Raw genomic sequence first — 24982 nt, 5'->3', positions numbered from 1 at the left:
GGTGCTGGCTGGCCCTTGAAAACAGCAGGGTATAGTGCTGTACCAGGCTGTGGTGGATTTCCTGTTCCTCTGCAGCTGTGTAGCAGGGGTTCCTGTGATGAGCCATAAGCCTGGAAGACAAGTAAACGATATGTGTGAGCAAGTCATGTGGCACATTGCATTATACAGTACAGATATCAGTTAACTGCCATATATAGCATCTGTTCATCTGTCAGAGGATACACACATTCAATACCACATATCAGTGCTCAGCCCACAACTGGCTGACAGTGTCTGCTACACTCCATATGACACCAGTACTCGGCTGACTGTTTGGGATCCAATGCACAGCCTTGCCAGGGGGTACCTATCAAGCTGATGCATGCAGATATATGTCATCCATTGCAATGAATGTGAAGTGCAGTTACAGTATAACCAGTAACCCACCCTAGTCGTTGATGCCATACCCCTACCTAACATATGTGCACAGCTGTTAATATAGCTGGCATACTGCTGTAACGGAGTATATATGTTGCTAGGTACACACGCAGACATGGTACAGGCATCATTACACACACATCAGACATTCATACCATACACAAATGTATGCTAACACAGATGAGCATTTGTTATGCACCTTACAGTATTGTGTGCCCCTACTTACAGATACCTATGCCTGAGGAATATAATATGTGCAGACTGCAGGAAACACACAAGACAGTGTTACCAGGGAATGTGAACATACACCATACTGTGCTGTTTACGCCTACAGATTCAGGTGGTACAACAGTTCTAATGTTGGGTGGATTCACCAGCAGTACCACTTACTGAGCATACATGTATTGCATCAGCCTATGATGGGACACCACAGTCGTACACAAGGACCTACGTCACAACATATACCATCCTACTATGGCTGCATCCCAATAACTGACACATCTTTCTCTGGCCTCACACGTAGGACACAAATGATCATGACGGAAACAACCTCACTCCTAGCTATCACACTGTCACAGACCTTGCACACATTCACTGTCACACTCATTCCACCTCACATAGCTGGTATTGCACTCTGTACATGTCTGTGTGCATTGTGTCATAAGTAGGTAATACGCTATTGTCCCTGGGGCCTACAGCAGCCTAGCCATATGCTAACCTGGCCTGTGACACACATGTAATTAGATTTCACTTCTTCCTGTCAACCGGATACACAGAGGTGATTCCCAGGGCATGTTACCTATCCCCCAGACAATCATCAGGGGTATGTCTGACATCTGCTACTGAGGAGCCTTGTTTGTTCATGCTGGGAGGTTTACTCCAGAGTATGGCATATTTGCCAATAGGAGCCTATCCCTCCAGCATGTGCTGTTTAGTGATATTGCGGGGAATAGGGACCTAGGCCGTGTAGCCCGGTGGGATTGTGAGGTGTTGACATGCTGGTTGCCTGATTGCTATGAGTGTGGCATGCTTCTGTATGTTTGGCAGAGGTAACCTCTGGGTGGCTGGTATACAATGCACTGTAGCTGTGGTTATGTGAGTCAGTCTGCATAGGGTATGTGTTTGAGGGCAGTATTACTCTTTGTGAGGTATGTCTGTGGCCTTTCCGCTTGCTGTAGTTGTCATGTGAGGTACATACCACATGGGGCATTGTGATGAGTACAGGGGAACACTGACCTATATTTCCGTACATGACACATCGTTTGTGATTACATGTACCACGTAGACAGATTACAAGACTAGCATGGCACTGTGAATGTCAAAGGGGAGGCTACTGTCCACCTGTGTCCCATGTTCCCTTCTGACACCTTCAGTGTTAGTCAGGCAACCACCTATCTGGTAGTTAGAGGGTAAAGTGTTTTGGAATGGGGTATGGCACTGCAGTATCAACACTGGTGTTCAGTCCATGCCTTGGTCACCAGGCACCTGTTGCAATACGTCTGATCCTGTGTCTCCCTCTCTCACTATATATATATATATATATATATATATATATATATATATATATATATGTATATATATATATATATATATATATATATATATATATATATATATATATATATATGAATATTTATATACATATACATTTATATATCACTCTATATATACATATCTATATATATCTATATACATACATACCTATATATATATCCATAGATATCCATATATATCTGTATATATCTATATATCTCTATATATATCTATATATGTATATATCTATATATCTATTTATATCTATATATGTATATATCTATATATCTACATATCTATATATATATATATATATATATATATATATATATATATATATATATATGTGTATATATGCATATGTATATATGCATATATATATATATATATATATATATATATATATATATATATATATATATATATGCATATATATGTATATATATATATATATATATATGTGTGTGTGTATATATACATATGTATATATATATATATATATATATATATATATATATATATATATATATATATATGTATATATATATATATATATATATATATATATATATATATATATATATATATATATATATATATATATATATATACATATATATATATATATATATATATATATATATATATATATATATATATATATATGTGTGTGTGTGTGTGTGTGTGTGTATATATATACATATATATATATATATATATATATATATATATATATATATATATATATATATATATATATATATATACACATACTTGTAAACAGCCACTGCTGTACATATACATGCACATATATACAGATATACTGGCCACCTTTCATGGTGGGAATTTCAGTTATGGAACAGTTGTGAGACATATGATTATGTAATAATATTGCACAGTGTTGTGCAGAATGCATTTCGCTGTCCTCAGGCCATATAGCCATAGCAGACCTCACTGGCTGTAACTCAGTCCCACAGCATTTAACCACCACATGACATATACCTGTACTGCTTGCTGTTTCCAATGCCACACACTACAACATACATAGATATGTGCACATAGCAACCTTCAAATACATATATATGTCCAGCCTTCACTAACAGTTGCAGTATGTTCCTTGCCCTATGCATATTTGCATATACATATGGATACGGACTGCTACCACATAAGGAGTGTTCACAGAATGTAGAGTACCCTTCAGACACATCATTTGGATGCCAGCAAATACATCTGTGTTATATACCTTACTTTTGTATTTCTCACCTCAGTCTGTTGTACCTGTTGATGTGTTGTTATTTTTATTTGTTTAGGTTAGTGTCCTCCACTGCCTCTGTTTGTTTTATTTTTTGTTTTGGCTGGTCGGTGTCTCCAACCTCCTCTGTTTTTTTTTTTTTTGGTTTGGTCTCCCCAACGGTTTGTCTGTCTGTCTGTCTCTCTCGCTTGCTCTCTCTCTCCAGTTGCTGCAATGATATTATTGCATGTGTGGACAGCAAGTACAGGCTGCTTTTTTAGGTATCTGCACATGTGCATGTGATGGCCTCTGCACCAATTGGTGCCCACCATTTAGTAATTGCATGCAGCCTGCTGTGTGGTAATTGCAGTTCTCACTGTGATTTCAGGACACTGCTATAAAATGATAGGTTAGGTAGGCGTAGGCCTTTCAGTTTTGCAAGGTGGGGACCATGCTTGTTTGCTGTGGACACTGTTGTTTCAGTCAGAAGGTTGGTATATGTCTTATATCTGAAGCTGGGTTGTAGCCAGTGAAGTACATGTTGTACTAAAACCTGACTGTTGCTTCTTCAAGTACACTCTTCTCAGTGTGTAAGTTTACTCACACCTCCTAATGCTAACACTGGATACATGGGAGTATGTACTTTCTTTTGGAATTAGGGAATTAACTGGCATACAACAGTAGTTATTGCAATGTATTCCTATGGCTTCCTTATTTTCCCTTTACATCCAGTCCTTGTAATGCATGTTATATTTCTTTCATCACCAAGTTAGTGTGTATCTGCTGCGGCTTAGTGGTACATCATGCAGACTGGTGAGTCCAAGGTGTGGGGTTTGAGACTGACAAGGGTATTTTATTTTGCTGCAGAACAATACAAGGGCCTTGTCATACAGAGTTACAGAGGCACTTTTAAGCAGTTTTAAGTGAGTTGGCGTGGGTTTGCGTGACGCTTAGCGATGCTAAGCGACACTTAGCGATGCTAGGCGGCACTTAGCTTAGCTTATTGTATTTTAACAATACTAAGCTAAGCTTAGCTTAGCTTACTTTATGTTAGCAATAGTAAGCTAAGCGTGGCGGAGCTTATCATATCTTAGCAATGCTAAGCTAGGTGCACACATGCGCACACTGGTGCAAACCTGCTTACTACTGTTTACAAGTGCTCACTCCTGCTAACCCCCGTGCTCATGTCTTTGACAGAAAAGTAAATGGGGAGATAGGAATGTGGTGACAAAGGGTGCTCAAAGAGGGGAAGACAGTAGGGAAACTAGCTTGGGATGTACACGATGGGTGTGGAGAAGGTCCATAGCTGCCCATTTATTTACCAGCAACAGCTGTGCATATGCAATACATTAGGTGGGATATTTTAAACCTTCCACCCCTGAGAGAGTGGTGAGGACATCTAAGTATGTTGTACTGCCAATTATGAATATCAAGCACATGCACTGTTTGTGAACAGCTATACTGTCATTAGTACGTTACTCACATCTGAACAGTTTGTGGTTTGTGTTGGCATTAGCACAGTCTGCCCAGGATGACTGGACATATTTCTGTACTGTGTATGCCTACCTACACCCTTGGTTGTGCCTGACTACATGAGTATATAGTACCTTTGGGTAGCGGTGCAGAATTGCAATGTGCATTATTTATTATCGTGTGATGTTTATCTTGCTGAACATGCAGAGTTGCTGTGTACCTGTAAGTCTATGAAGGCTTGTAGTCTGTCTGAGTAGCTCCCACCTGTGGACATATCCAGATGGTAGACAGAGGTCAGCCTAGTATTCTTTGACTGTGCACCACAACAGTCTTTTCAGCACCTGAACAATGGCATTGTCACGGGTGGTTGCTAGCAGTACATGGCTACATCTTTTTCTATTTCTGTGTTGTACAGCTATTTGCAGAGTGTGTAACAGCAGACAAGCTGATATGCCTGTGTGTTTCTGACTCTTCCAGGCCTCATATACTCTCACATATATATTTGAACAGCCTCAGGGAAAGGTACATATAACTGGGAAACATCTGTGATATAGTTCTGACATTTTTCCGTTCAGACTTTGGGTGATTCAGAGCATTTCTATTACTACACCTTTTCTGACGTGCAAGCCTTGTCTTCTCTCACTTATTGACATAGCGCTAAACTTCACACACTTTAGGTTTTAATATTTCCCAAAAAACGTGGTGTTTTTTAATAGATATATGATGAATTTTATTGACATCTGATGAAGAAGAATGAATAGCTTTTAATTTAAGAAAAACATATTATCAGTCCCATACGTAACAGAGCATTTATACAGCAAGTTGCTCTTGGATTGATGCAGCACTTTAAATTATGAGTGTTATTTAGTAAAAAGATGGCATTTAAATGCATTGACATTTTATAATCAAAGTTACGCATATCTCTCTCAGGATACATTACATTTTACATACATTCCATAGATTTAGTTTGTTTAATCATTACTACTAACATGGAATTGACATTGAAAACATGAATTTCATCATCAGATGAAATGACGTTAATATGCGAATAGCTATTAGTAGAAATGAGTTAGATGGAATTAGTCCAAATGAGTTTAGAAGTTATTTAATTTTCATTGTATTCTATTTCATCTACATCATTTTATTTAAATTAGTTCAAGTTTTTTAACACATCAAAAATTTATGCTGATGAAATTATAAGCATTTTACTAGATAACACTTTATTATTTTATATTTTAAATTTGTTTTAAAGAAATGTATATGTCACTTTGAAATTTCTCAAATGTATAGTTCACTAGAACGAGAGAGATACAATAACCAGATATGTTTCTTTAAGTTAACTACAACTGCTAACACTGTCATATAGTTGATTGATTTAGTATCTAATTACTTTATTAGGTAATTGTTTGATTGTTTAAAAATGTTAGATTATTGGAGACATGGTTTGATATATAATGAACAAGGATAGACAAAGTTACACTGATCTGAAGAAGCGTGCCAGCAGCACGCGAAAGCGCTCATCCCTGTTTGTTCTATTTTTTGGAATAAAAGAATTTCGTTGAAGAAGGTGTCTCGTGGTGTATCCTGTTTAGTTATCTTTTGTGATTTTGTGGTTGACATTTGCTACAGGATACTTCAGGAGGTATTGCGGCAATTTGGTTTTCTTTTTTACTTCATTTATCTTGTTGCGGCTACCTCCACGCTATGGAGAACACCACCATTGAACTGGACTATAACCCGACCCACAGAACGGGTCCGCTAGGCATTGAAGCCTTTTTACCAACCAAAGGTAATCCGCTGTTGAATTTAGACTTTCCTGTAACAACTGACAATGTATCTGCAAGGAATGATTCTGAAAACAATATGACTGACTTTTATCTATTACTAAGAGACCTTGAGAACAATCTGTATAAGTTTCAAAGAATGTCATGGCAGAGAAAGCATTTACAAGCTTGCCTTAATTTCAAAGTTGTTCCGAGAGGCATGCGCGTTTTGTGCATGCCCACTTACGGACAACAGTATCCAGATCTTCTCAAAAAATGGCAAGATCTAAATCTTGAACTGAGTAACAAATATATACAACTGCTCCTTGATTACTTTGAACCTATAGAGAATACAATACAGAAAGACATTGACGTAGCGTATAAAGCTATCGTGGAAAGATTTAATTCAGAAAAATTCACCCGGAAGCTGAATGATGTTTCAATGCAAATTAAACTGTATGGGGAAAAGTTGAGAGGCATTAAGCAAAAGAAACTGACTAGAGATGTACAAGATTTCAGAATGGGCAACATATTTGTTTGGCAGAGGAATGTAGAGAATAGTGTGACACAGAATGAACGTAATCATCGCTCGCAACAGAGGAAACCGGATGTGGGAGTAGCAGATAACTCAATTTTGGCGCCGAACAGCTTGAATACGAACAATACTGGCGAACCAATCAACGACAGAAGAGAATCCTCTATGGTGAACACTGACGAACTGACACCGCCACCCAACCAGTTAGCTCTAAGGCCTGTAGATGAGTCCATTAGAACTGGTACCATTCGAAAAAACAATGCGATATTCAGTGGGAACATGGATGCCCCTTTTCCGATAAGAACCCATCCAATAACAAGGGGGAGATCAGCAAGTCGGGGTCCGAGGAAACGGAAATCCTCAACAGACAGGTACGAAAAGCACACGAAAAGGAACTGGAACTGACTGTTTTGGTTTTTAATTTTTCTGAATATAACTTGTCTCATCTGATTTTTCTTTGTTGAACATAGGTTTGAATTTTGTGCCTTCACAATACAGTAGACTGTCAGATACTCTGACAGACTTAAGATTATTCGCCAGGAAAGTAGCGTTACGAGTATTTTTCAGTAATCAAGTGAAACAGTTGAAAAATGTAGATACTGTGTTTAAATGTAGAAGTACCTTCTCACCCGTTTTGCCAACTTATGTAGAATGTTTTGTAAGAACATGTGAGAAGGATTTTTACAATTTGTATGCAAACAAACATGTTAAAAACAGATTTTTCAATTTGGAAAAAGCTGAATACGACTCCCTGAGGAATCTGAAATATAACAGTGATATTTTAATTACTAATGCTGATAAAGGGGGGGGGGAGTGGTGCTACTTGATAGAATGGAGTATATAACTATAATAGAAACAACTTTACAACAGAATAGTACTTACAAGGAATTGACACTTGAAGGGGTGATGAGAATAATAAAGAATGTCAGTGAAGAATTGTATGATATTTTAATGTGTCGACAAGTTAGCAAAGAAATGTTTGATTTCCTACATATAGAAGAACCACTGGTACCTGTGTTAAAGGGTTTGCCGAAGGTACACAAAGGAGTAGAACCGATACCCATGAGACCAATAGTATCTGGCAGACAGTGGGCCACTTATAACATCTCAGTATTTATAGAAAAAATGTTGAGGCCAATAGTGAATGAGATACATACTATTCTTAGAGACACACAGCACTTGCTGAAAGATTTAGAATCTTTTGATCTCTTGGAGAAGATTAATGGGAAATTGCTCCTAGTCACACTGGATGTCCGTGACTTGTTCACGTGCATCCCCAATGATTATGGAATGCAGGCAGTGAGAGAAGTGATGGTCACACAAAGTGATTTCTCTAGGAATAGGCAGATATTAATCAACCAACTTTTGGAGTTAGTGCTGCATTGCAATGTTTTCACATTCCACAATAAATACTACCTACAGACATGGGGTGTTGCCATGGGCACCCCATGTGCAAACTCCTATGCTAACCTAGTATTACATCACTGGGAGCAGGAACACGTATTTAACAGTACTTGGATGAATAAGATACGCATTTATAGGAGATTTGTAGATGACGTGGTTCTGGCATGGGATGGGACCACAGAAGAACTGAGGGATTTTGTGGAGTATTTAGAAAAGACAACCACGTTCCTGAGATTTACATATGAATACTCCTACAGAGAGATCAACTTTTTAGATCTAACTTTATTTTACGACACAAATGATAGGCTGTCCTTCAAATTATTCAGAAAAACATGTTGGAGGAACAGTATCTTGGAATACAGCAGTATGCATCCTAGATTTATGTTTACAGGCATAATGAAAGGACAGTTTTCAAGGATAACTAGGGTGTGTAAGGATACAGCAACAGTACAAAATGAAGCAGACAACATGGAGAGATTATTTGTGGCCAGAGGCTATAACAGCAAGTTAGTTAAAGATATGAGAAGTCGGATTATACCAGAAGAGAATAGATACAGGAATATAAACACCAGCTCAAGTGAGAAAGATACTAGGTCCAGGAAGGCAATAGATGCATATACATCTAGCCACCGCAGACTCAACACCAAAGTTAATTTCATACTAAAATACACTAATGACATCCATGAAATTAAGAAGATTATAAACAGACATTGGAATATTCTTGTCATCACAGATGATATCAGGGGAATAGTAGGTGATACGCCGAGTTTTGTTTTCAGGACTTGTGATAATCTGAAAACAATCTTTTCGTATAATTCAAATGATGGCTCCCGATCACAAGTTGGAAATTCGGATAGGCTAGGGACATATCCATGTAAGGAATGTAGTATGTGTAAACATATTAATAACATACAAGAATATCGACACCCACATGGACATTTTTATTTTGTTCCAAGGGCTTATACAAATTGCAACACCACAAATTTAGTTTATATGGCCAACTGCGTTTCATGTCCAGCCTTCTATGTTGGTTTGACCAAGAGGAGGTTGAGAGAACGTATATACAATCATATATACGATACACGTAAACAGAACGAGTTGAACGCACTGGCCAAACATATCACCTTGAACCCAACGCATGAATTCAAGTTTAGTGTTCTACAAAATATAAACATCAGCCCCAGATTGGGTGATAATGATAAGGCCCTAGCGAAGCTAGAGATGGAATGGATTTTTAGATCTGGAGCACATAGAGACCCAGGTATAAATAATTATGTCTCAGTGAAACCTTTCTTAGAATAATTGACCTATATATTCTCAGATTATTTTAACTTCTGATTTATATATGCATTTTACATATAGTGCATATAATTCCAGTATGGGTGTATACATGAGATTCTTGAAAGTCTAACAACAGATAGCCCCAGCAGAGAAACACATTGATTCATTTTAATCATCAAGATAGTCTCAAAGACAGCAGAGAATTTTCCTCAGATTGAAGAGCCAATAATTCTTTAGAATATTGTATTTATATACATTTTTTGAGTTGGAGTATATTGATACATGAGCTCATGTGTATATAGAGAGAACTATATTTAGACATATATACATATGTTGTCTGCTCAATTGTTATATGTATTATATTTTTAATATCATTGATACAGAAATAGCAAGAATTGATGACAATTTTTGAATAGATTTGGCCATGGTAACACATCACTGATAGATGTTTTATTGTGTACACAAGAATCCCTAAGAGAATGTATTACTGTAATACACAAGTTTGTATCTCCATCTATATTGAACGTTGTTAGTTCACATCATGTGATTGTCATTATATATACACCTCATTTCACATAATGTGAAGCTACGGACAGGTTACTTTGATTGACTGGGTCTTTACCTAGAGTTAACTATGTTTTCTATTCTGGTTGTAAATAGGTATAGCACCAAGACATATGCAATACGCACCTAGCACTTTAAACACTTGATTCAACTTTTTTACACATTATTTTCATGGTGAAAATTTATACTAGAGAATTTATAAGAGAAGTTATGTTTATACAAAAGACAGTTGATATAGTAGGCTCTGATTCTTAAGCGCTAAACTTTACACACTTTAGGTTTTAATATTTCCCAAAAAACGTGGTGTTTTTTAATAGATATATGATGAATTTTATTGACATCTGATGAAGAAGAATGAATAGCTTTTAATTTAAGAAAAACATATTATCAGTCCCATACGTAACAGAGCATCTATACAGCAAGTTGCTCTTGGATTGATGCAGCACTTTAAATGATGAGTGTTATTTAGTATAAAGATGGCATTTAAATGCATTGACATTTTATAATCAAAGTTACGCATATCTCTCTCAGGATACATTACATTTTACATACATTCCATAGATTTAGTTTGTTTAATCATTACTACTAACATGGAATTGACATTGAAAACATGAATTTCATCATCAGATGAAATGACGTTAATATGCGAATAGCTATTAGTAGAAATGAGTTAGATGGAATTAGTCCAAATGAGTTTAGAAGTTATTTAATTTTCATTGTATTCTATTTCATCTACATCATTTTATTTAAATTAGTTCAAGTTTTTTAACACATCAAAAATTTATGCTGATGAAATTATAAGCATTTTACTAGATAACACTTTATTATTTTATATTTTAAATTTGTTTTAAAGAAATGTATATGTCACTTTGAAATTTCTCAAATGTATAGTTCAATAGAATGAGAGAGATACAATAACCAGATATGTTTCTTTAAGTTAACTACAACTGCTAACACTGTCATATAGTTGATTGATTTAGTATCTAATTACTTTATTAGGTAATTGTTTGATTGTTTAAAAATGTTAGATTATTGGAGACATGGTTTGATATATAATGAACAAGGATAGACAAAGTTACACTGATCTGAAGAAGCGTGCCAGCAGCACGCGAAAGCGCTCATCCCTGTTTGTTCTATTTTTTGGAATTAAAGAATTTCGTTGAAGAAGGTGTCTCGTGGTGTATCCTGTTCAGTTATTTTTTGTGACTCTCTTTTTTACTTATTGACATTTGTTATGAAGTGAGATTCAACACCTTTCTGCCTACTGTTAGTACATTTCACAGGGAGTCAGAGGGGCACAGCTAACGTTTGTTTACAAATCAGGGTCATCACTGTAGAGCAGTCACTGTTGGGAGGTCTAGCCTGTGACCAATGCTAATATGCCAGTGTGTATCCTGCTCTGATACTGTGTGGGGTTTGTAAGCTGCTACTGTAACCTTATTCCCTACTAGCATGGCTGATTCTCTTTTCACAGTCATGTCATGCAATTCAACCACACCTGCTGGTTAAGGCCCACAGAACAAGATTTGTGTTATGCCATTCCTATTTTGCCTTTACATTCACTCATGGTAATGCATGTTAAATTGCTTTCAGCACTAAGTTGTTGTATATCTGCTGTGGTTTAGTGGTACTTCATGCAGTCTGGCGAGTCCAAGGTCCCAGGTTCGAGACTGACAAGGGTATTTTTATTTTGCTGCTGAGCAATACAAGTGCCCTGTCATACAGAGTGACTAAGGCACTTTTAAGCAGTTGTAAGCGGGTTTGCGTGGGTTTGCGTGACGCTTAGCGATGCTTAGCTAAGCGCACCCTTGCTTACTACTGCTTAACAGTGCTTACCCTCACTAACCCCCGCGCTAATTTTTTTTTAAAGAAAAGAAAATGGGGAGATAGGAAAGTGGTGAAAAAGGGGGCACAGAGAGGGAAAGACAGTAAAAAAACAAGCTCGGGATGTGCAGGAAGGGTGTAGGGAAGGCCCATAGCTGCCCATTTCTTTAACAGCAACAGCTGTGCATATGTTGAAAATTTGGAGTGAGTTTTGAGACCTGCCACCCCTGAGAGAGGGGTGAGGACAAAATTGTTTGTTGCACTGCCAATTAGAATTATCGATGTATATGTCCTATGGACATGTGTGCAAAATGGGAAGCTATGTATGGGGCGTGATTTTTTTTCGTGTACAGATTGCCCATTTTTTTTTTTTCAGATGAGAGTGGTAAGTGAGGTAGGGGAAGTAGGTATATTTGGAGAGGTAGGTTGGGGAGGTAAACAGACAAGACAAACAAGACGCATACAGGGGCAGAATCTGACACATGGGTGGGTGAACACAATTGATGGGGAAGGTTGTTTGGAAATCGCAAGGCCATGAGCCCACAGATGGTAACAGTGGAACTGAGATCCCCACCCATGGGCAGTCACCACTGCACCTTCACAGCCCCGGGGGTGGGTGTGCTGGGGGCTGAGTAGGACGGACAGGCTCACCCATGAGAAGCGCCACTCTTGCCTCAAGCTGGTGTAGGGGATCAGTGACTGAATGTTGGATCTCCCTACGCACCACAACCCGGACCCTTTGAAGGGTGACGGGTGGCCCTTCTCCACCCACGCTTGCATGGGGGGATGAGCCCCATCCCCTGTAGGGCTTCCACCCGAAGGTGGCACAGGAGCAATGGAGGAGGTGGGTTCGGGCTGGGCACCAGAGCCACTGGTGCCAGGTGCACTCGCCAACTGAGGAGGGACAGGTGGGTCCGCTGGGACCGGCCTTCCCATATGTTCTGTGATTAGGTGTGTTTCATTACAACATAAACAACAGCATTCCAGATTAGTTGTAACAGCATGCAGTAATATTCCCATTAATACCTAGAAAAATAATATACAAGAATTCACAAAGTATTAGAAACTTTATAGAAAATAAAAAGAAACTTAATAATAATAGAAAAAGAATAGGTGCATACAAATGTGGGCATTGTAGTCAGTGTACATATATAATAAATAATAATTCTTTTTATTTGGAAAGTAGAAAAAGATGGATCCGCAGTTTGGAATATTATAACTGTGAATCCAAGGGAATAGTTTATATGGCCATTTGTGAAAAATGTGGATCCTTCTATATAGGAAAAACTGAGAGAATGCTAAAGAGAAGGATCTATGAGCACACATATGAAATAACAACGGAGAAAGAGTGCAATGCGTTATATAAACACAGTAAAATATGTTTAGAATACAAATATAAATGTATGGTATTAGAACAAATTCAACAGGATATTAGAGGTGGTCCTTGGGAAGAAAAAATTGAGTTTAGAGAACTATGGTGGCAAGTGACCCTGGAAGCAGGGAAATTTCCAGGTTTAAATGAGTTTATTTCTATTTTACCTTTGTTAAAACTAAGGTCAGCAAAGCTTTGAAAGAGGTATAAAAACTATAATATAACTAGCCACTAGGAGGCATTTGGAATTCCTTCAAGGCAGATTTTTATATGTTTCATATATTTAGGAAAATGAATGTTTTTAAACAAATAAAGGTTTTTCATTAAGTGATTTTAACTGTTTTTAACTATAAAGATTATTTTAAACTATTAACAAGTGATACAACACATTAAATTTCAATACAATATTTTTATGTATTAATTTAATTGTTTTAAACAAATTAGCGGGAAATTGATCAGATAATGATTTCTATTGGCTGTAATAATAATGATTTAACTATATATATGTGGAGTAGAGGAAGTTTGCATTTGTATTTATCTGATGAAGTCAATGAATAGACGAAAACGCATGGAAGGATTTTAAAAGCGTTCATGTCTGGCAGTTTCGTATTTTTTCCGTTTTTGTGGTTACATTAAACGCTTTGATATACTTCAGTGGTCTACCTCTTCGTATTTCTGCACTTATTTGGATTAATATTCCCATTAACCCAACACACCACAGTTCCAACAGTTGAACAGCAAACATAACACATGCATATATTGAACAACAGTGGTTATTCCAAACGCATGCAGGGATGATTGGTAGCAACAGGCCACCATGAACGTGGTGTTTGAACAGGGCACATGCATCAACATGAGTGCAAATATGTATAGAACAATTGCACATATATCCCAACACATATTTAAGATTACACATACCCACTGAGGTGTGGAATTGCATGGTTTATGCACAAACAGTAGGGTGTAGAAAAAACCTCCATTAACATCTTATAAACACTTTTACTCTACACTACATTCCTAGTGACTGCAGGTGTATATTCCCAACATGTATTATTACACTTGCCACCATGCATTAGGTTGTGTAGTGGGTTTGGCTAGTTCAATCTATACTTGACCTATGTCTCGCATGCTAACTGTCCAGGATGCAAATGTTACTGCTACATATTTCATGGTTGCATTTATATTTCTTTATCTACATATTTGGATGTTTTCACATGACATTTTCACTTTAAATTGTACAGAACCCTGCATTTATTGAAGCAGATTTACATTTCTGGGGAACATATTAGCATGCTACTCGTGTGCCAGATTTACTTATGCATGCCAGTCAGTAACTGACTGTTGAGGACTGTATATTTACTTCACAGCTACTAGCACTTCCATCACCCACTTTAGATGGGACTGCAGAACGCTGGGTTGCCAGCACTTTCTAACACATTACTATTTGTATAATGCAAGGGTACAACAACATTTCATACTAAGTGAAACAGACACACTCTGGGTTTTAGACCTTTATTAATGACATTACACACTTTTCCACAGGCTCACTCCTTTATTTGTTTTAACGGTATATATGGCAGACATGTTCACGACATATTTTACCTTTATTAATAGGTTAGCACACTCTTGTTTCAGGCTCACTCACATATTCTTTTATATGACAGTGCCTGCAGATATATTATTCCAGACATTTGTTACCTTTCTTAATGGGTTACTACACTCTTTTTCTGCCTCTCTAACGTTTTTATCTCACAGTACATGCAGAGGACTTATTCAGTCCATTTTATGGCTGTATTATTGGACTACAACACTTTCTTTCATGCTCTCTCCCATATTTTATATAACAATACATGCAGAATAATCACTAACCTGCCTGGCGGCGCAGCCTTAGCAGCCTATCTTCATAGGCTTGCTGATTCATAACGCGGTCACCTGCAGCTGTAAAGTAAATGAAGGGATATTGAGACATTCCTATCCGTTATACATACTCCATTTTAAATCCTTACATACTACATTCCATGGCTACATACTCAGTTGTGGGGAATCCTGCATCCCACGGGCCTCCTGTATCCACTGGTTCAGGCGGTCCTCCTTTCGTCTCTTCAGGTCTGCATGGTGGTGACAGACCTGCTCACCAGTCCGGGGAACACCTGTGGCACTGGTGAGGTCACGAGCTTACCAATTCCAAGCCTCTGCCTTGTACTCTGTCTCTTGGAACTGGCCCTGCAGGAGTCTTGCCTCGTGATGGTGGACTAGGAGCCAAACCATGTATTTGGACTCCTCGGTGCCCCATCTCTGCACTCGGAAGCGCACTCCCTCTCCAACACCAGACATTCTGACTGCAGATGTGAGCTACAATCAGTTATGGCGTGTATTCCCACTGGTGGGGCTTAAATATGTTGCATTTCCCGCACTTTTTTGTGATTGGCTGTTTTGTAAAATTCTCGGCTGACTGCAGACCTGCTTAGTAATTGTTAGACTACCATTCCTAGGTTTATGTATGTTAATAGTGGCCATTTCCCCTATGTTGTCATGGCTTAGTGGTTCTGTACTTCGATTATGATGCAAAGGGTCCTGGGTTCAAACCTTGTCATTCTTTTATTTAGTACTGTCTAGACAGGCTAGGGGGTGTGGCTGCGTTTAAGCAACTTAGCTCTATGTTGCTCCCCTGTGCCCTACGGTGCCCTGGTTGGCACACCGCGCATGTCCGCGCAAACACATTGCGCTGGGTAAAGCGTTTTTAAATGTTGGGCAACTCTATTGTGCAGGGTAAAGCATTATTACACTACGGGCAACTCTGTTTAGCTGGGTGAAGTGCTATTAAACTATAGGCAACTCTGTTTAGCTGCATAAAGCGCTATTAAACTATGGGCACCTCTGTTTAGATGGGTATAGCGCTATTAAACTATGGGCACCTGTGTTTAGCTGTGTAAAACGTTGCTTAATGGCAGGCTATTATATATCTGGGTCTTTGAAAAATATGTTTTGTTCACTGATACATTGGCCATGTCACTGCTTTTAATGAAATTTTAATCATATTTGTCTGGTATTATTTCAAATACTGATTTAAAACATAAATAAGAAGGGGAGTGGTGGGACTCTAACCGTGAATGCCTTCTCTTTGTGCATATGCTCTACCATTACGCTATTGCTATTTGGATTAATTTGCATAAGTAGTTCTTATATGCTCTTCAATGTCACAATTGCTAACTGTGGTTAAGCAATGGACACACCCACGCAAACAAGCGCAAATACGGACAGCTATATTATGGATTTAAAAATATATATATATTTTTTTCTGTTTTATAACTCTGAATGGGGTTTACAGTGTCAGGGAGTGTGGTGTTGGGTGCAAGTACATTTGAGCGGACTCGCTCTTGTCTGTTGACATTATGCTTTTTAAAACCTTGCAGGGGCGTGAACTTTTTGACTGCTCGGCAGTCAGACATGCCCCCTGCTTGCCTACTCAGTCCGTGTAAGAGTTGTGGATGAGTCAGTATGCCCTCATGAATATTCATGGCATGCTGACGTCATGCCGTTCAACTGCAGCCTCCGAGTAAGACATATTAAGTCTTACACGGAGGTTTCGTGAATCTGGCCCACTGTGTTTTAGATCCTGTGAAATTATTTTTCAGCAGACTATATTTGCATAATATGACATTAGAAATGTTGTGACTGATGATTAAAAACAATTCCATTCCATGAGATATCTTGAACTGCAAATCATCTTAAGGGTATTCTGTCCATTGTTAAAGCTTTCAAATTAATACAGAGCTCAGTATAGCTCAGTCAGGGAAATACAGGGAGGAAGAGAGGAGATGATTTCATTTCAACACTTCACTAAGAAGTAATGAAGGCCAATCCCATATCACATGACTCACACACACACAACTACATGCTGTCTTAAAGCTACAACACTTATTCAGCAGCGCAGCATGTGACATTCCTTTCCTGCTGAAGTTGTTTCCTCCTGAATCTATTATATTCTTTTGTATAAAAATATGAAAAATGACACTATATGTACTTGAATTATGCATTATTATAAAAGTTATATTTTCATACACTTATCCCTTTTCTGAACTATACACAGGAGTTGTACCTGAGAGACATCCAATTACGGTTTACTATCAGATGGTTGAAAGGCCAATAGTTGAAAGTAACATACCTGAATAACATATATGTGAAAATTCTTTATTCGACTGTCATAAACACCCATTCAGAATGTCGAAACTACAATGCAACTCGAATAAATGAACTCGGCCACTTCATTGTCATCGCCGAAAGCTGAAATCGCCAAAAACTAATTTTGCCGAATTTCATTTAGCCTGAACATAGTAATGGCACTGTATATGCCTTTTTCCCCACTGTAGTGTGATCCTGGAGTTAAAATATATAGTTGGGGGGGTAGGGGGGCTTGGTTTCATACTGACCAGTTTCTGTTAAGAGGGTAAGTAAGAAGTGTTTAATCACACTGGGTTTGGTGGAAGTTTGGTTTAGCAAAAGGTAGAAAAATGTTGAAAATGGTTGAAAATGTTGAAAAATTTTGAATTTCGACATTTTGAATGCTTTCATGTTATGAATTTTGACAATATGATTCTACATTATGATAGTTTTACATTCTGAACTTCAACCATTTGATAGTAAACCTCCAAATACAGAATATTTTCAGTCACTGACTGGCTTGAGACACTCCATAAGCTGATTGTTATTATGCATATCAATAACATTGAAATCTAAAGTCTAAAGCAGTTGAATTGTTTGATTTAGAATTTTAACTTGCTTAGGCTCACTTCAGAACTGGATAGCGTAAAAGTTGTTTATTACAACTTGTTTGTGCCTCTTACTGAAACCGTATTTACTTCTAGTCCCTTAATACGGTGGCTTGTCTGTTAGTTTCTGTAGATGGAGTCATTTTCTCCCATTTATCACCTTGAATGATATACTATTTTAGCTGATATGAGTAAGAGGTCATTGTGGCTTGAAGTGGAAAAAGTAAGTTATCTTAAATCATATTACATATGGTTCTTACACCATATAGCTTCTGTTTTAGTTATCTACTTTTAAACAGCTCTAATACTTTCTGCATTTAATAACTAAATATAATTATTAAGTCTAATTCACAATCTTTCAAGTTGTGCTGGCAATAGTCCTACTGATTAGTTATATGAATTCTGGGATTTGAGAAAAAAGCATCTGTTTGAGCTGAGCAGTCACAAATTTGACAACAGTCAAATTATTTCCATGTAAGCAGTTGATTTCTTTGCATTTTTTTATGTGTATTTGTAATTCATTTGGCTTCACTGGCATTTTGATGATTTAATTGTATAAGATTAATTACTTCAGGAACCATGAACATCAGCACTTGTATGTATTACTGTATATCCTGAGGCTTAATGGAAAGTAAAGCTTGACAAGAGAATATAACTGCTTGACTCTACCTGGCAATTCTGTCAAATAACATTGTGTAATAACTGTAGCTCTATATCATCACTTGTGTAAGCTTTCAGCTCTTGCAACTTCTCTGTAATGTTGTGATAAAAGATGGATCGTGAGGCAAATCCCTGTGTTCTTGGTTAAAGTAGAAATATTTTTAGAAGTATGTAGCTTATGAGTGAAAAGGTATGCTACATGAAAGAAAGAAAAAAAATAAATAATTAACTGATGGTGAAGTGAAATAACCCGGAATGTATATTATTGTTGTTATTACTATTATTATTATTTGAATATGATACTGTGTTTCATTTCAAAATTTTGCATTGGTTTGATTGGTGTGCCAGGAGACCATCAAGGGTCACGTTGACAAGATATTTCCCCTGTCCAAAAGGGGAGGGCTGTCATCCAGTCAGCCATATACTTTATGCTTTCACTGACATCTCAGTAATGAAAGCTAATTTCTATATCATGGCCTAACTGCCACTGGTGGTGACATGGGCATCTGTGTCATCATAAGGGCTGCCTATTCCCCCTTGTCCATTTATACATGCTCCCCAACATGTACCAAGAACAGCTAACAGCATTGGCTTGGATGCCATGCCTAAGTCTTCCCAACACCAGCTCCTCATGTTATGATGGGCCCAACTCTCTGTCATCAGGGCAGAGGTGTGAGCCATGTGGGAACAGCTTTCCCATCCCTCCCATGATAAACACCTTCACTCTCCCATCCAGCACCACCAAGCACCCAAGTCACTGATCAAGCTCAGATTGCCTGGAATGTAGTCAGGATTTTATAATTCTGAGTCACTAGTGCAGGCTTTTCATTTTACATTTTAATAATAACATTTTGAATATTATTATCTGGATAGCCATATACTGCATTTTGTAGTTTTAGATACTAAATAAGGGAATAAGAGAAACTGTTGATCTGATAGAAAGTGAGGCCTGAATAAGCAGCTATATTTGCAAGAATATTATATTACTGGAATAAAGTTTGCTTGTTTGTCTGTTTATGCTGAAGCCTTATATAAGTGGTACATTTTGGATTATTTTCTGCTTAAACTCTGAGCTTTGGCAGGCTAAGACCTACCTGCAATCAGCTAGATGTATAAGTGAATTTAAGTAAATCTTTACCTGCACTTTTTTCAAATAATACAGCATTTAAATTGATTTATTTGTGTTGCATTGAATACTATCTAGGTGGAAGTTGTGGCTCTGTTTTTTCAGTTAGTTCCCCAGTGACCCTCCCTGTTTTTGTTTTGATGTTAATCTTGGTGGCTTTGAAACTGCCTGCCCCTCTTGTAAATTTGCATTTGGATACTCCTCCTGGGCCATTATCTATTGCTCACTCAAAAAGAATTGCACTTTATTCATCTGCTTTCATTGTATTTGTGTTTCTTCCTACTTTATTACTTTATTTTGCTTTTGCATCATCTTAAAAGTACTCAATTGTATTTATTACTGGTTGGTGTAACTATCATTCTAAGCCTTTTGGTTTAAGCACCTGGGCTTCAGACCAGTTGTTTTACATTAAGAAGGCTTGTGGTCTGCACTGTTGTGGCAGGACAGTTAGTTTACATCATTCTAAGTTGGGAACTGCTGATTGAAGGCTCAGTGTCTTTTATTCTAAAAGTGTATTAGTTCTGGTTTAAGCACTTGGGCTTCAGGCCAGTTATTGTACATTAAGAAGGTTTGTGGTCTGCACTCTTGTGGGAGGAGAGGCTGACCTCTGCCCTTCTGAGCTGGGAATTTCTGGTTAAAGGCTTATAGTGCCTGCATATTTGAATTGTATCTTACTGAAATTGGTGTGCCTTGTTTGCTGTAGCATAGACTAGATCCAGACCTGCTGAATCTAGCTTTGTTTGTATAACTTGAGCACTAATCCAGGCCTTCCTAAATGTTTTCAATTGTATTTATTACTGCTTGGTAGTAACCTGATTAAAGTGTAGCTATCATTCTAAGCCTTTTGGTTTATGCACTTGGGCTTCAGACCAGTTGTTTTACATTATGAAGGTTTGTGATCTGCACTGTTGTGGCAGGACAGGTAGCTTACATCATTCTAAGTTGGGAACTGCTGATTGAAGGCTTAGTGTCTGTTATTCTAAAAGTGTGTTACTTCTGGTTTAAGTACTTGGGCTTCAGGCCAGTCATTTTACATTAAGAAGGTTTGTGGTCTGCACTCTTTTGGGAGGAGAGGCTGGACTCTCCCCTCCTGAGCTGGGAATTTCTGGTTAGAGGCTTACAGTGCTTGCATATTTTAACTGTTTCTTACTGAAATTGGTGTGCCTTGTTTGCTATCGCATAAACTAGATTCAGGTCTGCTGAATCTAGCTTTGTTTATATAACCTGAGCACTAATCCAGGCCTTCTTTTTTGGAGAAGGTTCCCCTGCACCCCAGTGGCAGGAGTGTGCAGTTAGAACTTGTCTGATTGAAGACTACAGGAACAGGGCTCAGTTTTGAGATTATTTTACTGGTTAATTGGGTAATTTGTTTAAAAGCCTTTTCTGATTGCTTGTAGTCATCTAAAGCTGTTTTAAGTGTATTTTTTACTGTTTTTGCCTTATCTTTTCAAAAAAAAAATCCTTGTTTTGCACCTTTCTTAGCTAGTATAGTCCAGTTTTCAGGCTAGTGCTGAATTCAGGGCTTTGAGCAGCCATCTGTCCCTGGAGGAGTGGTTCCAGCCCAGATGTTAGTAGTTTATAGGCCATTTTGGGCTAATTTCTATCTCTTTCATTTCCTTGCTGTAAAAAACGTGTTTGCACGGTTTTGCACATCCGGGCAGTGCTGGTTAGCTAGGGCTAAATTATTCCTGGCTCCACCAAGTCTTCTTTTTAGTTTTTCCCTTGAAAGTAGTCTAACTCTCAACCTAAGCACTTAAAAAGCACCCTATAGTCCAGCACTTGCTCAGACCTAATACCAAGCACTAATATACCCCGACACTTGATTGCCAAGCAGGGCAAGGCTCATTATTCACCCCTTACCAATTAAGTGACTAAGCAGCTCACCCTACTGTACAAGCATGCCCAAAGGGCAATTTCAGGTATACTCTCCAGTCCAGCTGGTGAACCTGGGTATCCTGAGGCAATGTAACAACTACCTCATGTACACAGACAACCCTCTCCTCCTACCACAAAACATTAACATATGCGAGAGTTGCAATTATATAGCTAAATTGAAGGCTAATCTCTCTCCACCCAAGACTGGAACAGGCAGTCATGAGGAGAAGGCTAACACTTGCACCACACCTCCAGCCTCACATAGACATACTAAACCAGCATTGGCAAAAAATACACATAAATACACAAAATCATACTTGGAGGCTCTAAATAAAAACCTGCAAAAGCATTAGAGACCTACAAAGCAGACACCCAAAAGACCTGCACCTCCCGTCACAAACCAGACAGCACAAAAAACACAAAATCAGTGTGCCTCACAATCACAGCCCTTAAGGCAAAATAACATACCTAATACACTAGTAATAGGTGACTCTATAGTCAGGCACACTAGTAATATGTGACTCTATAGTCAGGCACACTGATGTCCCACTCACTAGTTTGGACAAGTAGAAAGTTACTGTTAGCTGCCTGTCGGGAGCTAGAATCTGCCACATAACATAAGCACTCAGGTCACTCAAGAACAAGTACAAATATAACTCTGTCATTGTTCATGTTGGTGTGAATGACCTGAGATGTACCTCCCTGGACTACATGAAAAGAGACATGGAAGAACTCTCTGATCATGTAGCCCAGGTGGGTATGACCCTGATCCTGAGTAGCATCCTGCCCTCACCAAGAATGATACCGCAGTATAAAGAAACAATGATCAATTTCAACAATTGGCTAAGCTTCTGGTGTTATTCAAAGGGGATCCAGTGTCTGTCAGCCTGGGACAACATGCTCAACAAGCCTCATTGCTTCACAAGAAATGGCTTGCACAAATGTCTTGCACCTGTTACCCCTAGGATTTCAAATACATGCCAAGGCACTTGCTACCACCATAGTGCCTTTTTTATGCAAGGCTCAAAAGTCAAACCCACCTCCGTAAACAGCACAAATAAAAAAATGAGGGTCGTGCTACTCAACGCCAGGAGTTTAAATCTTAAAATGCACACGCTTGAAGTACTCCTGGTTCAATGCTCTAAAGAGCACCCCAGCACTACTGGGCTACAATTCATACCACACATTCCAGCCACAAAACCTGGACCAAAACACAAAAGGAGGGGGTGTATCCATATTCATCAAGGATACCTACACCTCCAGGTTAGTGGCACAGCATGATACCTCTGAGATCATCCATGTGCAACTAACATCAGGCAAATCTGCAATGCAAATTGTGGCCTGCTGCAGATCACCCTCCATGACCCAGGACCACCACTCCACCTTTCTGGAGACACTGGAAAACATAAAGGTCCTACCGAACACCTTGATATTGGTTGATTTCAATTACCCTACCATTAACTGGGAAAACTACTCAAGTACAAACTCCAAGGTCCAGCGCTTCCTGGAATTTATCAACTCAAATGCCCTGGATCAGCTGGTAAACTCCCCTACCAGACGGGAAAACATATTGGACCTGGTCATCACCAACATGGGCGACAGGTGTTCCGCACCGGAGGTCAACCCATCACTGTTTAGATCAGACCATAAACTAATCACTCTGGATGTCCACACTACACCACCACCCCCAACCATGGAAACCAGAGTGAAAAACTTTTCTATAGAAAACTTCACCTTACTTAAGACAGAGGTGGTATGTTTTGCAGCCCCCACGCTAAAGGATAACAGTGTCCAAGAAGCAGGAACCTTTACAAATGCACTCTATGAGCACCTACAAGGATGCATGGATCGTGCCATCCCTAGCAAAACCAAGACTCTCTCCCCTAAGAGAAGAAAACCAGTCTGGTGGACCCTTGCCATAAACAGGCTATACAACAGAAGGAGGACACCAGTTCAGAAAAAAGCAAATCCCAAGAAGGAAAGACATCCCTGATCAGTATCAGTAAGAAACTAAGGTCCCTCATAAAATCATCCAAGGCTAACTTCAAAAGAAAAATAGCCAAGGATTCGAAAGATAACCACAAGGCCTTATTTAGCTATGTCAAGAATCTAAGTGGCATCTCGTAGATATGCTCTGAGCTAGTGCAAAATAGCACAAAATATACTGAACCTACTGATATTGCCAACATCCTGGCAGATAGATTCAGTGCAAACTTCACCCCCCTCTCACCCACAAAAGGACCCACAACAATACCGAAAAAGTGTAGTGTCCCAGAAATCACAGATGCACAGGTGAAAACAGCCCTTTCAAAAGCCAAAAGCATAGCATCAGTGGGGCCAGATGGTGTCCCAGGCTGTGTCTTGTATGGAAGACAGAATGAACTAACCCCCCACCTAAACACACTGTTCAACCTCAGCCTCTCCACAGGCTACATGCCCATAGAATTGTGCAAAGCAATGGTTATTCCGCTCCACAAAGGAGAGGCCACAGCTGACCCTGGTAACTATCACCCCATAAGCCTGAGCAGCCTGGTCTGCAAGGCTATGGAGCGCATCATCATGGAACTAACTAATGAAGACATTGGGAACCTCCAAACACTTGATCTGACCCAGTTCAGCTTTGTCAAGGGCAGATCATGCCTACTAAACCTCGTTGACTTCTTCAAGACAGTCACCAAGGCCATAGATGAGGGGAAGGTGGTTCACACAGCCTACCTTGACTTTGCCAAGGCTTTTGACACCATTCCTCACTCGGGATTATAGAAAAACTCAGCAGCCTGAACATACACCCCTACGTCACAAGATGGGTTGCCAACTGGCTTACAGACAGAACTCACATGGTAAGAATAGCGGGCTCCACGTCCGACTCTAAACCAGTCACAAGTGGTGTCCCACAAGGCTCGGTTCTGGGACCCGTACTGTTTGGCATATACTTCTCAGAAGTACAGGCAAACACAGGAGGACTATGGCTAACCAAGTTTGCCAATGACTACAAACTGGGAGCCATAATTGACTCTCTATCTGACACATACATTCTCCAAAAGGGCATTACTGAGATGGACAACTGGTGTCAAAGTCATGGTCTCAAGCTAAATGCCAAAAAATGCATAGTCATCCCGTATGGGAAAAACAAAACACCCATGAATTACCACATA

The sequence above is a fragment of the Protopterus annectens genome, chromosome 3.part1 (genome assembly GCF_019279795.1).
Source record: "Protopterus annectens isolate FY-2018-M chromosome 3.part1, PAN1.0, whole genome shotgun sequence".
Classification (NCBI taxonomy): Eukaryota; Metazoa; Chordata; order Ceratodontiformes; family Protopteridae; genus Protopterus; species Protopterus annectens.
This window is presented reverse-complemented; position numbering follows the sequence as displayed.